The following is a 14,941-nucleotide window of genomic DNA, read 5'->3' on the forward strand; positions in this document are numbered from 1 at the left end:
TTATCTCCTAGGATGCCCCTGCCAGTTGCAGTGCTAAGTGGCATTCTCTTAGCTAGCTGGAGAGTCATCCTATTGGTCTTGAGAGACAGAATGCATGCCTCAATATCTTCAGGAGCTGGAAAAATGGCTAAGGACATGGTAGACATTTTTTCAACCTGAAATATATCTACCTTAGATCTTATTTCTTCAATTCTTTGCAGGGTCAATGGAAAAAAAGGCACCTGTTGAAAAGGAAAATTGATTATTTTATATTTTCAAAACTGAGCAGCTATTCCCAGCTGCTGAATGCTCCAGAAGCTGATGAAGCTCACATGCAACAGGGAGGAATACATTAGCAGCTCCTCATCAGACAGCAGCAAAACTTCCACCCCTCCACATCTATACCTTGGAAGTGAAAGAGTGACTGACACATAAGGTATTAGCTTATAAATGATCAATGAAAGTCTCTGTTTTAGCAGTGTTTCTTACTGTTGCTGCTGTCAACAACTACAAGGATTGCACACCTCTTTTCTCTAAATATTTTATTGATAGGTAAGATAACCACAAACATATACACTTTCATTGTTCAGTAGGATCAATACCAACTATAATGTTGCTTTAGCACTGATTCAAAATTGTTTTAGTGAGAAGAAAAATCTCTATTAGAGTCTGAGTCTCTAATATAACATTTTTAGAACAACAAATCCTGAACAGGAAATATGACTGAATGTTTTTTTCACCAAGTATTGCATGATCTCAGGAGAGTACTAGGTTAAAAGACAGAATAGCATTCATATTAAGAAAAAACTGCTATGCATTGATGTCATTGACATCTGTCACTGATTCTTTTTGTGATCTTGCAAAATTAATTTAGTTTCTGTTTTACTTTGTCTCTCTATTGAGAGAATTCTTAACAATATTCAGTTATTGGTTATTGTATGAGTTTGTGAAGACTGTGATCTTTGATTATACTGACCTAAGCCCAAGTCTACCCTCTTGGGAAGACCTGAAGTCCTGCTCCATGATCACCCAAACACACCTCGTTTACTTCTAAAGGAATGGACGGCTGTCATGGGTTGAGATTGCCCCGCCGAGAGTCAGGGGCTCAGAGTGATTGGGTGCCAGGGTAGTGTTCCCTGGAAGGCCAATCACCACTTGTTTTGTTCGCTCCTGTGAAAAATCATATATACACAGCCACTGGAAGCTGTTGGCATCGAGATTAATCAGAATCATGGCCATGGCAAATGGTTACCCTGTTTTGTTCTAGTGATTTGATTGTACTGCACACAGCAAATCAAAGATGACTGAGTTTTTATTCCTGGGACTCTTTAAAAGTAACCTTACTGCTGATATTACACATTGGCTGCCTGAGTTAACTGATTATATGGTTATTTTATGTGGTAGGTGATAAGTCTTATAGCAGTAGCTAGCCTGGGTAGCAGAATATTCAAATAAGGCAAAAGTAAAAATCTAAAGAAGAGAAGGTCTGTTAAGGTTGTTTTTTGCTTCCTCTGCCCAGCGCACCTACAAAGAAAGCACTATTAAGTGCAGGAAGAGGAGTCGACACAAAACTCAGTTCTTTCTCTGGTATTCATGTCTTTCAGATATGCCAGTGCAAACACTTCAAGGGATGCAACTAAGCAAGAGCAAGCCACAGTAAAGACACAAGGTAGGTCCCAGCATGTCATTAGAGACACAGCTTTACAAGCAGACAGAAATATCACCAAGTTCTTTTCTGCAGCAGACAGCACCCGTGTCCCTATAGATATGACTGAAATTAGATTGTACAATTCCCAAGGAGGAATATATCTCATACACTGTAAATAGACTGACACTGATGCTGCCATACACTTATTGTCCAGAAAGTAGATTATAAAGCACAAGTTTCTGAAAGTACCCCTGCAGTAAGTTCAGTGTAGCACAAAAGCTGACAGTGACCCAGCTACACATAAGCAACATTAAAATCAACAGGAGTTGCAACAACATTTGGGATTACAGCCTTCAGATAAACAGCTGAGATCCCTCATATTGTCACAAACCTGTGTCTGAATTATATCACCAATTCATCTATGCTAATTTGTGTTCATTATGTCATGGTATCTTTTGCTTTTTCCTAATTGTAATGTTCATGTTGTCATCCGATACTTTAGATACAATCAGAAAAAAGTGACTATACTTTTTTTAATGTTAAATGTACCCTTTAGACTTAATTTGTCAAGAAAGTAGAATAAAATTAGATATCTACAACACATGCTGAATTTATCTTGTATTCTCTGTATTTATACTTCCAGATTCACTATCTTCTATACTTTCAGGTTCTTTAGAGTAAATGCATAGCAGGCTTAAATCTCCAGTTTCTCAATGAATATGTTAATTTTGATCTCTTCCTTCTCTGGCATCCTATCAACAAGACATGGCAACATAAAGGAAAAATATAAGGCCATTAATACAGAACATTTTGATTACTATGACCTCAAAATTTTAAAAAGCTGTGGCTTGATTGACAAGCAAATACCAGTTGAGAATTTGACAAGGAAAAGTTCCAGTTCATTAACAAATAATATAGAGAAATAAACCAACCTCTTTTACTGGATGGAAATCAGTGAGTTTCAAATATCTGTTATTTATGCATTTACCTGGATTTTCACATTATCACATTGTGAAGAAAGATTATGTGCAGATATCCCAAAATATCAGGCAGTGGAAGGATTTAGGGAGATTTATTTCCAAAAGCCAAGAACACTAACATTTTGGCACAAGGTGTGGTGGGCCTGGGAAAGAGACGCCCTCTGCTCTTTTCAGGGCTTTTATCATTTCCTGACCCCACTGCTGTAGGGGCCTTCAAACATTGCTGCAAGGACTTATCTTTTCTCATACCAAGGAGTCAGCTGCTCTGGAATTCAGGAGGAGAAAACACCTAAGACTCTTCCTGGGAAAGATACCTCTTTCCAGGTGGCAAAGCTTTCTTGAGCAACATACCACTTGCCTGCTCAGATTAAATCTTCTGGAAAGATTCTTCTATATTTACACACATATAATGCGACATTATACCATAACAACCCAGAAACCAGGTATTTAAGCTCTACACAGGCAGAAGATAGAGAACATAGGAAAGGCAAATTAAGCTTTTCCTTGCTTGTCCTGCCAACCGGGAACCACAAGCTCGGTCTAATGCCCAGTGGATTCCAGGCTGTTGTTTAAGCCCAGAATGTGGAATGATGGATCCAAATTTTCCTGTGGTAAATCTGCGCAAACCCACATCCTTTATATACCACCAGCCTGCTGTCAAAATTAGCTTTCCTGCTGTCTGCAGAGGTGTGGATATTATTGCCATCTTTCTCAGCAATTTTGCAGACAATCCTTTGCATCCCATCATTGTGAGAGGGGCTCAACCTTGCCTGTGATTGTATCTTTGAATGAAATTTTCTAAGTACCAGAAATACAAATAGACAACACAGGAAGGTTTACATTCACACTGGTTCTAACACCCCTACTCAATAGTATGCTTAAATAGTACAGTAACATATTTCTTTGAGCGAACGTAATATTTACTGAATTCTCCTTTCTCTTCCTTCCAGAAGCTAATAAAAAATAACAATGAACGGAGAGGACTAAATCAAATAAAAATCTTATTTCAGATTTATTAGTGAACAGGAAAGATAGCTACTGCTTTTTGGAATAAAGTAGACATTCATAGCTCTTTGTGCTGTGAGGCAAAACCATGGAAACACTTACTCCACAAATACATCTGCTCATTGAGACAGACATACACACCATACACACGTACCTCTTGGAGCTGGTCCTGCATCTTTTGTCTCTTAAGCCTCTCCAAAACAGGTCATGCAAAGAAAGAAGTGGATGTTAGGAAGGAGTTTAATTTACATTTGTTCTCACCCATCATAGAGTCCAACATAGACAATATGTCACCAGTTTAGGTTTGACAAACTCTTTGGCTATTCCATGTCCACCCTGTAAGGGTTAAAAAGCTGTAATTCAGTTTCCTCTAGCCATAGGAAGAAATATTACTTTGGATGGTGATTTACATTGAGATTAATCAGAATCATGGCCATGGCAAATGGTTACCCTGTTTTGTTCTAGTGATTTGATTGTACTGCACACAGCAAATCAAAGATGACTGAGTTTTTATTCCTGGGACTCTTTAAAAGTGACCTTACTGCTGATATTACACATTGGCTGCCTGAGTTAACTGATTATATGGTTATTTTATGTGGTAGGTGATAAGTCTTATGTCATCATAATGAGTACATGTAAGTGCTAAATAAAAGTGGACAATTTTGACCAGGAGCCTGAACATCTGACAAGCCATGTGGTGCCTAGATCAGAAGTTGTGTTTTAACATGCTATACATATGTGGGCAGCTGCATCATTTGGCTGTGGGTCCAGGCTCAGGCTTGAACACCCCAGGCTGGTTTGAATGCTTCCTTGTAAAGTCCATGATGGTTTTCAGTTGGGCTCATTTTTAACAAAAGCAAATGCAAATGAGAAGCTACTCAGAAATAGCACTGCATATCAATTTTCTACATCAATTTATAATGCAATGGAAACAGATGGTACATTCAGCACTGTCAGAGAAAGCCATTTGGGTTTTGGGGACTATCCCTTTTTTCTTCTTAATGGTATATTTACTCTATTTTCATTGCTGAGTTGTTTCAACACCTGTATAAAATAAGATACCACCATAAGTGAGAACTACGTAAACTAATCTTGGTAACAGATGCAACTTTTTCAGTCCTAAACTGATTTTCTGACCAATGGTGTAGATTGTAAAGCATACCACTTTTTGATGGCAATCAAAAATATTCACTTGGTTTCTACTTCCAGAAAGAGGGAGTAATTTATCAGGGGTTATAAGAAGCCATTTCAAAAAATATGAAAGGTTCCTTCAATTTTTATGAGGCAAGTTTTATGTCAAAGATGAGTCAACAGATCATTTATTTTGATGTTGTATTCCACGGAGTATTTGTATTCTACATTTTCTACAGTATTTACAAGAAAGGCCAGTATAGTGATCTAAATTCAGGACGCATAGCTCAGAGAAGATTAATTTAGATCAGGCTTGGGGCAATGCAGAGCTTGTGCAATTTACTGTCGCCATTTCCACTGAACCTTCGTTGATTAATTCAGCTGCAGAAAAAAAGTGACCATTGTTTTTTTAAGGGAGGAGCATGGCCAAGGTTGCCAGGTTATGTACTGATATTGTACAGTTCTGAAGTAACCCCTTCTAGTGTCTACAGCCAGTCAGAAATTCTTCAGTTAAACATTTTCATCAGAAATTGTTCATTCAGGAAGAGACACAACCACTAAAATCCACCAAATATCTCATACCCAGAACAAAATTTATGGCCAAGATGAACAAAAGCAATGCAGAAGGCCCAGCCTTCCAGGACACAAAAAGAAACCAATTTAATTTTGAAGACTGAACCTCAGTTTTCCATTTTCCAATGTCCCCCACTCACTGTTCTCTATCACACTTCGCAAGTTTTATTCTACCTTACATTTAGTGATTACTTCCTGGAACAAATACTTGAATCCCCATCACAGGAAAATAACAAAACTGCCAAGCTAAAAAGTATTTCACCTGCTTGGTCTTCTTTTTCCTACCCTCAAGCCCACTGTAGTGAATCTTTTAAGTTGAGACAATTCTCTCAGAATAATAAAATCACTTTCCTTCAAACAGAGTTTCTCTTTAGGCAATATGGGTGAATAAATATGCATTTTCTTCAGGGAGCTCTGAACACTAATTTCTAAGTATTGTCTCCACTGTACAGCAAACATCTACACTGGATATATATATATATCATAAAACAATTTCCCTGTATCCATCAAAGGTAAATTAAGAATAATGGGAAGTATTGTAACAATTCTCACAATAGCTCAGACATATAATAGCTTTGGTAGCTCAGAGAAGGGGCCACTGGGTTGTGAATAACATCCAGATAGGTAAATCTTGATAATAGGGGTCATGGGGGGGAGGAAGAGGGAAAAGAAGAGAAGGAGAGGAAGGACTCATGTTCTGTGATCCTCAAGGAGAGAAGGAAAGTGAGTGACAGTTCAATATAGTGCATGAAAGGGGGAAAAGATTTGAATTAGCTGAAACAATGTAGTTACAAAAGGAATCAAGAAGTGTTCTTCTCTGAGATATGAAACAAATTATTTAAATTTTATAGTACTTGGTTTTCCCATTTCATGAAACAGGGACCAGACATTCTTGTTTTGTTTGGCCTATTTATGTGAAGTCTCCACAGAAGGATCTATGGAACCTGTCACAGTTGCATCAGATTACAGCTACAGTCTTTAAATTCTACAGCATTAATCAATGAACCTTATTTATGTATTTATGATAGCATGGTCTTCCAGCTTAGTGCTGTTAGTAATAACATCAAATTCAATAGCAATACATTTCAATTGGGTTGCTGTTGAGAGTCAGTATACACAGCTCCATAGCAGCCATGTGAAGACAGGAAATCCCAGTGGACATGCCAGACACAGAACCAGCATGTGACCACTGTTTGAGACAAAAATAGAAAACTACATAGTATTTACTTGCCAGTGAAGGACGTGATTAAAATTAGAATTCCATTGTGAAGCAAATGAGCACATTATGTTATTTCCATATATCAAAAAAAAGGATGACTGTAAAAAAAAGTTGTTTACATACTGCAATTTATTTACCCGATATTTATAGATAAACAAAATAGATATGGATCAGGCACATATCAATGCAAATCATATGTTTACGTTCATCAAATGAACCTTATTTTTTGTGAATTTGTTGATAACCTATTATTTCAATAATGAAAAACAAGTAAAAACTTCTCCCAAATGAGCAAATTTTTTCCTACTTACTATGCAAATAGAAGCAAACTGCGTTTTCCATTTCTAATTAAACCTCTACCTGTTCCTCAATCAGATAAATTGCTATTAGCTTCTTGCTAGGTTATTTTTGGGACTATTTTGAACAGAACTATTCTGGTTGCTATAATTAAGACTTCTAAAATTAATATTTAAATTTTATAAATGCTGGACTATGACATCCTGAGAAATAATAATTACCTGTCTGATTGCAGAGGTGAAGTGAGCTGTTATGTGCATTTGACTATTTAATCCTACAGTCTGTATCCCTGGTCACTTGAACAATGCTATTACATTCTGAAGCTGATTACATGGGTTGGTTTGTGAGTCAGACAGCCAGCCCTTCAGGCATGTAAAAATTATGTTGGTTTTATTTTGGTAAGGGGGAAAAATATGCCTGTACCATTTCAAGCAACCTGAACTAGACCTTAGAGTGAAAGCCCAGCCTAGTCCAACCAGTTCAAAACTCTCACGTCAAACCTAAAGTACTTTTTCGGTGCTAAAGGCAGGAAAGAGAAAATTCCTGATCTCACCAGCTGAACATTCAGCCGAGATGTATGTCAATATCTTGTCAAGTCTGTCTGCAGTTCCTGTCTTCAGGTCTGAGACTCTCTAGACTTTGATAATAGCAGGGAATTTGAAGCAGGTTACACAAGAAATTATTAAAGTAATTGCTCAAAAATAGCAAATAAGTCCATCACAGGTTATTATCTGTAATGAGGTTGTGTTTGTGAATGGGAGAGAGAATTCAGTGTGCATATAAAACAATATTCCTAGAAAACAAGGAGAAATACAAATTGCTTTAAGGATTAAATACCTTGAGAGAGATCAGTTTAAGACAGACAGTAGGTGTCCATTACCTTTCATGCCTCTGTTGAAAGGTCTTCAAGAAAAGACTCAATTACTTCAGATGCATTAAGGGACTGATGTCGTAATATTTTTTTACTTTTTTTTTCTTTGTTGGAAATCATGTTCTGAGTCAAAATTTTGATTCCTGTATAATCATCAGTATATTCTATATATTCATGAAGAGCAGGTCAACGTAAAGGACGGTAGAAAAGGCAGACAGAGGAAAGAACAAATTCTGCTATGGCACAAAGAGAAAAAATGAACCGCTTTCAGAGTTTAGTTTTCGAAACTAAATGTCTGCCCCCATCCCTGTAATGTGAAACAACTACCATTTGTTAGTAAAAAGCTGATTAAGACAGTGAAGAAAGACTGCTTCTCCTGCAGTGACTGAGTTGATGCAAGATTTGAATTGCCCTCTAGAAGTTTCTCTCCATTGATTGTACAAGAACCCAGGTCGACTATACTCTTAATTAGGATCTTCAATTAAGTACTTTAAATTTGGTGGGATCAATGCCAACTAAAGAAATTACTCTCACTTTTTTTTTGTACAAAAAGAATGCTACATCATGTCTTTTGTTTCCTGGAAGACTCACCACTGAAGGTACAAATCTTGAACTGTACCTTCTTGAAATCAAATGGGGTTTTATCACTTGATTCAGGGACATTTTGAGGACCTAAAATGGTCTTGGCAATACTATTCTTTTTTCCCTTTCCTTTCAATGAAGCATTTCCTCCCATTCCATGTCTTCCACTGCTCCTCTATAAAACAGTGATAGAGAGTGCAAGGAGACAGACTCACCCCTCAAACCAAACTAATACAACCAGGCAAGCACATTTGCAAATAGTCCCCAACACATCTGCTCATGTCCTCCCCTGTCCTTCAGTAAAGAACTGTAGTCTACTCCTACATGAAAGTCTTTCTGTTGCTCTATCATTTCAATTACCTATTAGAAATTTTACCATAGCTTCCCTAGAAGATGGGGAGAGGAACTGAACAGTCATTAGGTTCCTTACCATATATCTGTAAAATTTCACAAATCTTAGTCTAATTTTCCTTCTGATTGCCTTTTTTATTTCCTATACTTACACTCTAAACTTAATAATATACCATAAACTGTTAGTTTATGGATTGCTACAATAATTGCATAGCAATTCCATACATGACTAATTAAGCATAAAGCATCAATCTGAGCTATAGCTCATCAATTTTTTAGAGAACATTTCAAAAGAAAACTTCAGCTAACTGTTCCTTCCTTTATGTGAGTTAACTTGTCAATAGGAGAGGTTATGATATTTTCATCTTAATTATCTTAATTTTAAAATTCCTCTTTCAAATCAGAATAGTATTGCATAATGGATTTCATTACTTTAATTATTCAGAAATCATGCACTACTTAACAATAATTAACAACTGTCTGTAATTATGGGTGCATAGGGGTTTCTCTGCTTAATGCAAAGTGCCTTGTTGAAAGTCAAGGTATTTCAGTGGGGGAAGGATATAAAATATCATAGGATATGCTGAACAGAAAGCTTTGCTCTTCTGATAGAGAGTAATATAACTTTCAAATTAAAGTTTAATTTCTTTTACGGTCTTTAAAAAATGCTGATCTATTTTAGAAATCATAAAAAAACATATAAAGATATACATATATAGCTGCTATTACCTGAAGTATAAGCAGGATTATTTTACTGACAGTCTATCTTATTTAGTCTGGTTATTACTGAGAAAATAGAAAACACTGTTCTGTGGCATCATGTTCTAGTTATCACATTGTTATTTTCGGTATCAGAAATTAGAAGCACCAATAATACTTACATGTAGTAAATAAGCATCTAGTGAACTAATGACATTTTCAAACTGAGAAAAAGGAGATTATTTCGAAAGTGATCACAAAATTGTCCTTTTTTATTCCCAAACAGGATATCTGTCTTGCTCTGAATGTAGCATTGCTGGCAACCAGAATGGTCAATGAACTTGAAGTTTTTTCTTCAAATAAAACTTGAAAATCAGTCACCTAACATTCCGTTTTTCTCTAAATTAGGAAATAATTGTTGCCAAAGTTATAAATTATTCATAAATTATGTGATCGGTGATTTTGAAGTGTTCATGTTTTTGGTGTTCATCCTTGTCTAATGTCAAGAATTCAGACCTTTATAGATTCATCTTTCCTAGCATGAGAACCTGCATTCATATGCAGATCTGTTCATCTTTCCAAAATAATAGCTATGCAACAACAGTATATTTAGAAACACTTTTTCCTATATAAAAGGATGGATTTTTCTCAATTGGCAGCTTGAGCACTGCACACATGTGTATGTACACACTCATATATGTTCACACGCATATGCATTCTTCTAACTCTCATAATGGAGCTGAGATTTCCTCTAAGCTTTTGTTCAATAAACAGAAACAAAGTCTTTTGCAGTAAGGAATCAATGACAATTTGGAATCATTGAAGTTGTACTTTTTCCTCTTGATTAGTGAGAACAGCAGCACTCTCAGTGAATAAAATTGTGATTGTATTGAGTAGGACTGACAAAAGTCCCATTAGAAAAAGATGCACTCTACTATGTTTTCCTATAATGCTACTTTTTAAAAAAAAAAATCCCATATTTCTTTTGCCAACTGAGAGCATGAAGCTGAAATTCATCCCAAATGTGTCTGTACTTGTTAAAAAAGTACTTCAATATAAAGATGCTGCTGCCATCTATTGGGTAACATTATTGTACAAAAGAATTATGTCATTTCTGTATTCAGCAAGGACAAATAAATTGTGTGATTCATTTGATTTCCTGTAGAGTTTTATTAGCAACTAGGTTATAGCAACCTTTATTAGGTTTATAAGAGATGGCTTATACAAAGAACTTCGTCCTGTCTTTGTCACCATTACCAAATTTCATGAAGAGAAATATTTTAGCATAGTGATGAACTTAATGTGTCAGTGGAACAATGGAAAAAAAAAATCAACAACAAACCCACCCCTCAGTAGTGCATCACATCTCAGAAATGTCTTATAGAGATGTTTTGGTGCACAGTGTTACTAGTGGAACTGCATCATTGTGTTGGAATAAAAAATCTCATTTCCAGCTAAGTGGCAATATTTTGCAATACAAAGAGATTCCTGTGATATTCATGGGTTCTTTTTTACGTAACCTATTGAAGCTTCAAAGAAATATTTTACCCTTTTAAGATTGATTTTATTTTCTTATAAAATTTTAATTGCCATTCTGATTCCTATTGCGACATCCTTGCATCTATATCTTCGGCTACACAAACTGTGCATTTTTATGAAGTATACAGATGTCAAAAGCATAAGCACTGAAAGCATATATTTGAGCTTTGAAAGTTATAGTTCAGTCCTTTTCTTAGTGAGACCACATGGAAGTAAGCGCACACAGTAAAATAAATGAAATAAATTGATGAAGTGTCCCCCTCTGCTCTGGCAGTTCTGGCAGTGCAGAGGCCTTGGAAGCATTGCTCTGCTACAGAAAAGAGACAAACAACTAATAATGATAACAGAAAACAGTAGCAAAAGAATGAATATACTTCTCTAACATCGCCTCTTGCCATATCTTTCTGACACTGACTAATCAGGGCTTTTTGTTTATCTTCTTTCTTAGCTTTCGGAAGAGCAAGAAGGCTCTTTTTGTGGCCCAGGAGAAAATTAGCTGTCTACAGTAAGTATCACGTGCATTGTTGATGCATAGACCACCGGTAACCAGCTTGATATTTTATTGCTACAATGGACTAATAAAAGGCCACCAGTCAAAAACAGCAGGAAGAAAATTCCTCTCTACTTTAAAACAATATATGTGACTCAGAAACACTGGAGCAACAGCAAGTTGGAACCTCGCAATGCTAACTGTACGAGGACTGGAGAATTACACTTTGCAACCTCTGATTTTTTTTGTTGCTGAGGTTAAATCCCAACAAGTTTAGCTAACTGCATTCTATGACTGAGAAGAACTATCACAAACAGTAAAAATTTATTTTCTGCCATGCTTGGAAAAGAACCATTTCTTCTGGCTAGTGTTCTCCTACATAAGTATAAATGCCTCCCATTACCATTAACACAGAAAGGAGAGCTCTTAAGCATTAGACTAGAACTCAGAAGATCTTGCATCTAATCATACTTCTGCTACAGCATTTCTACATGACCTTGGGCCAGACACACAAAATTCTATCTATACTTCAGTCTACTACTGGTAAATGGAGATAATGATATATTTACCCCTTACAGCAGCATTGTGAAGTCAAACTCAGCTTACTCTAATATTGACATTTGTTTTCTGATACTGAAATGATAAAAGTCGTTAAAGGCCTGTTGCAGTAAGGTTAGAGAGGAGTCTGACTTTCTTTTTTGCAAGTTTACCTTTCCCCTAACACATCATTTAAGGAAAAAAGAGTATTATTTTGGAAACAGTCTCTGCTAAACAGCACGAGGAAGACTTGTATGTGGAAGAGCAGCTGCAGAAATAGAATATGCAGTAGAAGAGGAAGAAAACTCCACTCTTGTTCTGTGGAAGATCACAGAACCTACCTACAGAAGGGCTGATAACGTAAGCTCAGTGTATTCTAACAACCAGAATTTCAACATTATAAAAGGAGAAATGTCTGCAGATGGCAGCATGGTGAAATTACAACCTCTGTCAACTGAAATGGCAAAGGGGATATGGAAAAGTGGCTCCAGTGTAATATCAAAACCACGTTGTAGGTTTTTTGGACAGACAGAAAGTGAATTTACAGAGAATACAATTTAGATGTGCTTTTACGAAATAAAAGCCACAGTACCATTTGAGTTATACTAAACTATGCTTTTAATATTTCTACTGCTCCAATCAACTGTCCTTTTTATTCAAGTAGGCAGATATTTTCCATAAGGATTCTTGTCCTTTCTGCAGTATCTATAGATTAGTAATACTTTGTAGTTCCCTGGATGGTATTTTTACTTATATTTAATCATACAAATGATTTTGTTCAACTGAACTTTTGCAAAGCCTTTGGTTCTTAATACCTTCAATTTCTCCATCCTAATCCTAACTTGACCAAGTATCTACTGGTTATTAAGTAACTATGCCATCAGGATATGTTAAAAAGAAAAGAAAAGCCAGAATTTAGCTTTCTCCAGTCTGGCTTTCTATGTAAATCAAGGCCAAATGTCTAACAGAAATGCAGTGTTCCTCTATGAGAAATGAAAATCACAAAGAAGAGGTCTAACATTTTCTTCCCTTTAAAACCAAGGGCTGCAAATGCAAAGAACTTTATATACTGAGGTTTCACTTTTGCTGCTCTATAAACACAGGGTATAATAAGATAAGGCTGCAGATACCTGTTCAATCTCACTTCTGCAGCAATTAAATCTGGGTAGGGTACCATGTAATTTTGAAACACATTTTCTTCTAAGTCTCGTGGACTGGAATCTTGTTTTTACTTGTCTTGGAATGTATCCCTCAATTAAACACATTCAGTTAACAATATGAAAATGTAAACAACTCCTTACCTGTTAAACTGGCATCATACTACCATTCTCCCCAGGAACTGAATGACAACTTGTCAATGTAATGAAAAACTGGGGTTTTTTTCCATCTCTGACCTGAACGGAACACATGAAGAAACAGCAGATGGGAGTGTGATGAGCTAGAGGAATACAGTATTGGACAAGTATACTGGGCTTAGTTATGAAGAAAAGGAAAGGGCTAACTTCTGGTTAGGTAGTAACTAAGCAGCATAATGAAAAGTGTGTGCATCTAAAATGCCTTCTCTGTGTTGTATAGTTACTCTGTGGTTCAGGGAATTATTTTTAAATCACACTTTTCCTCTAGTGGCTACTTCAAATTCCTCCTTTAAAGTTTCTCTGCTCCAGAGGTTTGAGGTCTGGTTTTCTAAAGATCTGAAGACCAGTAGCTAGAACTAATTCAAAAACACTTGTATCCTGAATACCTGAAAGTCAAAATACTGACTTTGCCAAAGCAGCATGCACCAAGCTCAGTAGCCAGTTATTTGAGATTTGAGGACCTAACATCAGCCACTTCCCCTCTTGGGGAAGCAGGGAACTTCTCAGGAAAAGAGAGGAAGAAGAGAAGACTCCCACACAACAAAAGCTTTATGTGCAGTAACTTATTGTCTGACTGCTTGGACAAGCATCACGAAGGCTATATGGAGCCAAAGTCATCCTTTTGTATGTACCAGGTGAAGGGAAGCATTTATAATTGGGAACTGTTTATGTGCTCAGCAGTTGGACTATGATCCGATGTATTGGCTGTCTATATTGCATTTTGTACTCAAACAACTGCTATCCGTATCTCCAACAGAAAAGACAAGAGTCCTAACTGCTCAGAAAACCAGATGTGACTGAAAGATCATTAGCAGGACCCAGCACGCCTGAAAACTCAGATCCTGTGTGTCTCAGTTCAGACATTTAAAATTACTGGAAACACTGTAGTTCCAGCCCCAATCACTCTGAGGTTCCCTTAAGAAAGGGAATAGCAATATAATAACGAATAATAGGGATTGTGCATGTATATTAATGGAAGTCACCACTGACTATCTTCATTGTCAGGTTGATGGACCTCAACCATCCTGTGATCTTTATCCCATGCAATGCATTAGACAACATAACGAACTTGTGAAAAAAATTACCAAGATTCAATGTAATTAAAGGGTATACCATACAGTTTTGACACCAGGGATGGCACAACTGGCGATGAGCCTTAATTCTTTATCATGATAATTCCTAAATTTCAGTGGCTGAATGTATTCATTTAATAGAAAGTTTGGGAATAATTTTGAGAGGGGAGAGAGAAGGGAAGTGTTTTAATAACTCACAACCCACATAGATGCACTCGTAACATTTTTGTTCACCTCATCTTCTTCGTGTATTCCTCTCCATTTTACCTCATTTCTTCTGCCTCTTTCTTGCCTGTGTTTTTGTAGACTCCTTCTTTTCTTTCCAGGATCCCTAACTTCTCAGTCTCAGTACTGTACTGAATAGAAGTAAACGAAAAATTGAGTAGCTCTAGGACATAAACAACTGTGACCTTCCCCTCTGTCCCTCTTTCCCGGAAAAACAGAGATTGAGCAAGTTCATTTAATGGTACCAGCTCTTTTTATCTACTTTTTATTTCAGTCTATAGAACAGTACTATGGATGGAAGGAGATAACTTAAATGACACACAGTTCCTGGTATAAAGAGGTTTGGCTTCCTTTTGTAGCAACCCCTCAGAGAAACAATAAGTGAAG

The 14,941-nt window shown here is 36.6% G+C and overlaps 1 long non-coding RNA gene across 1 annotated transcript; it reads left to right on the forward strand.

The window, feature by feature from the left end:
* Nucleotides 1–217: 217 nt before the first annotated feature.
* On the forward strand, nucleotides 218–12,500 carry LOC120324449. Its single transcript, XR_005565771.1, has 3 exons — nucleotides 218–415; nucleotides 1,584–1,648; nucleotides 11,323–12,500. It is a non-coding gene; the product is annotated as an uncharacterized LOC120324449 (long non-coding RNA).
* Nucleotides 12,501–14,941: the final 2,441 nt, after the last annotated feature.

The sequence above is a fragment of the Pipra filicauda genome, unplaced genomic scaffold (genome assembly GCF_003945595.2).
Source record: "Pipra filicauda isolate LSUMZ 115617 unplaced genomic scaffold, ASM394559v2 scaffold538_size336133_pilon, whole genome shotgun sequence".
NCBI lineage: Eukaryota > Metazoa > Chordata > Aves > Passeriformes > Pipridae > Pipra > Pipra filicauda.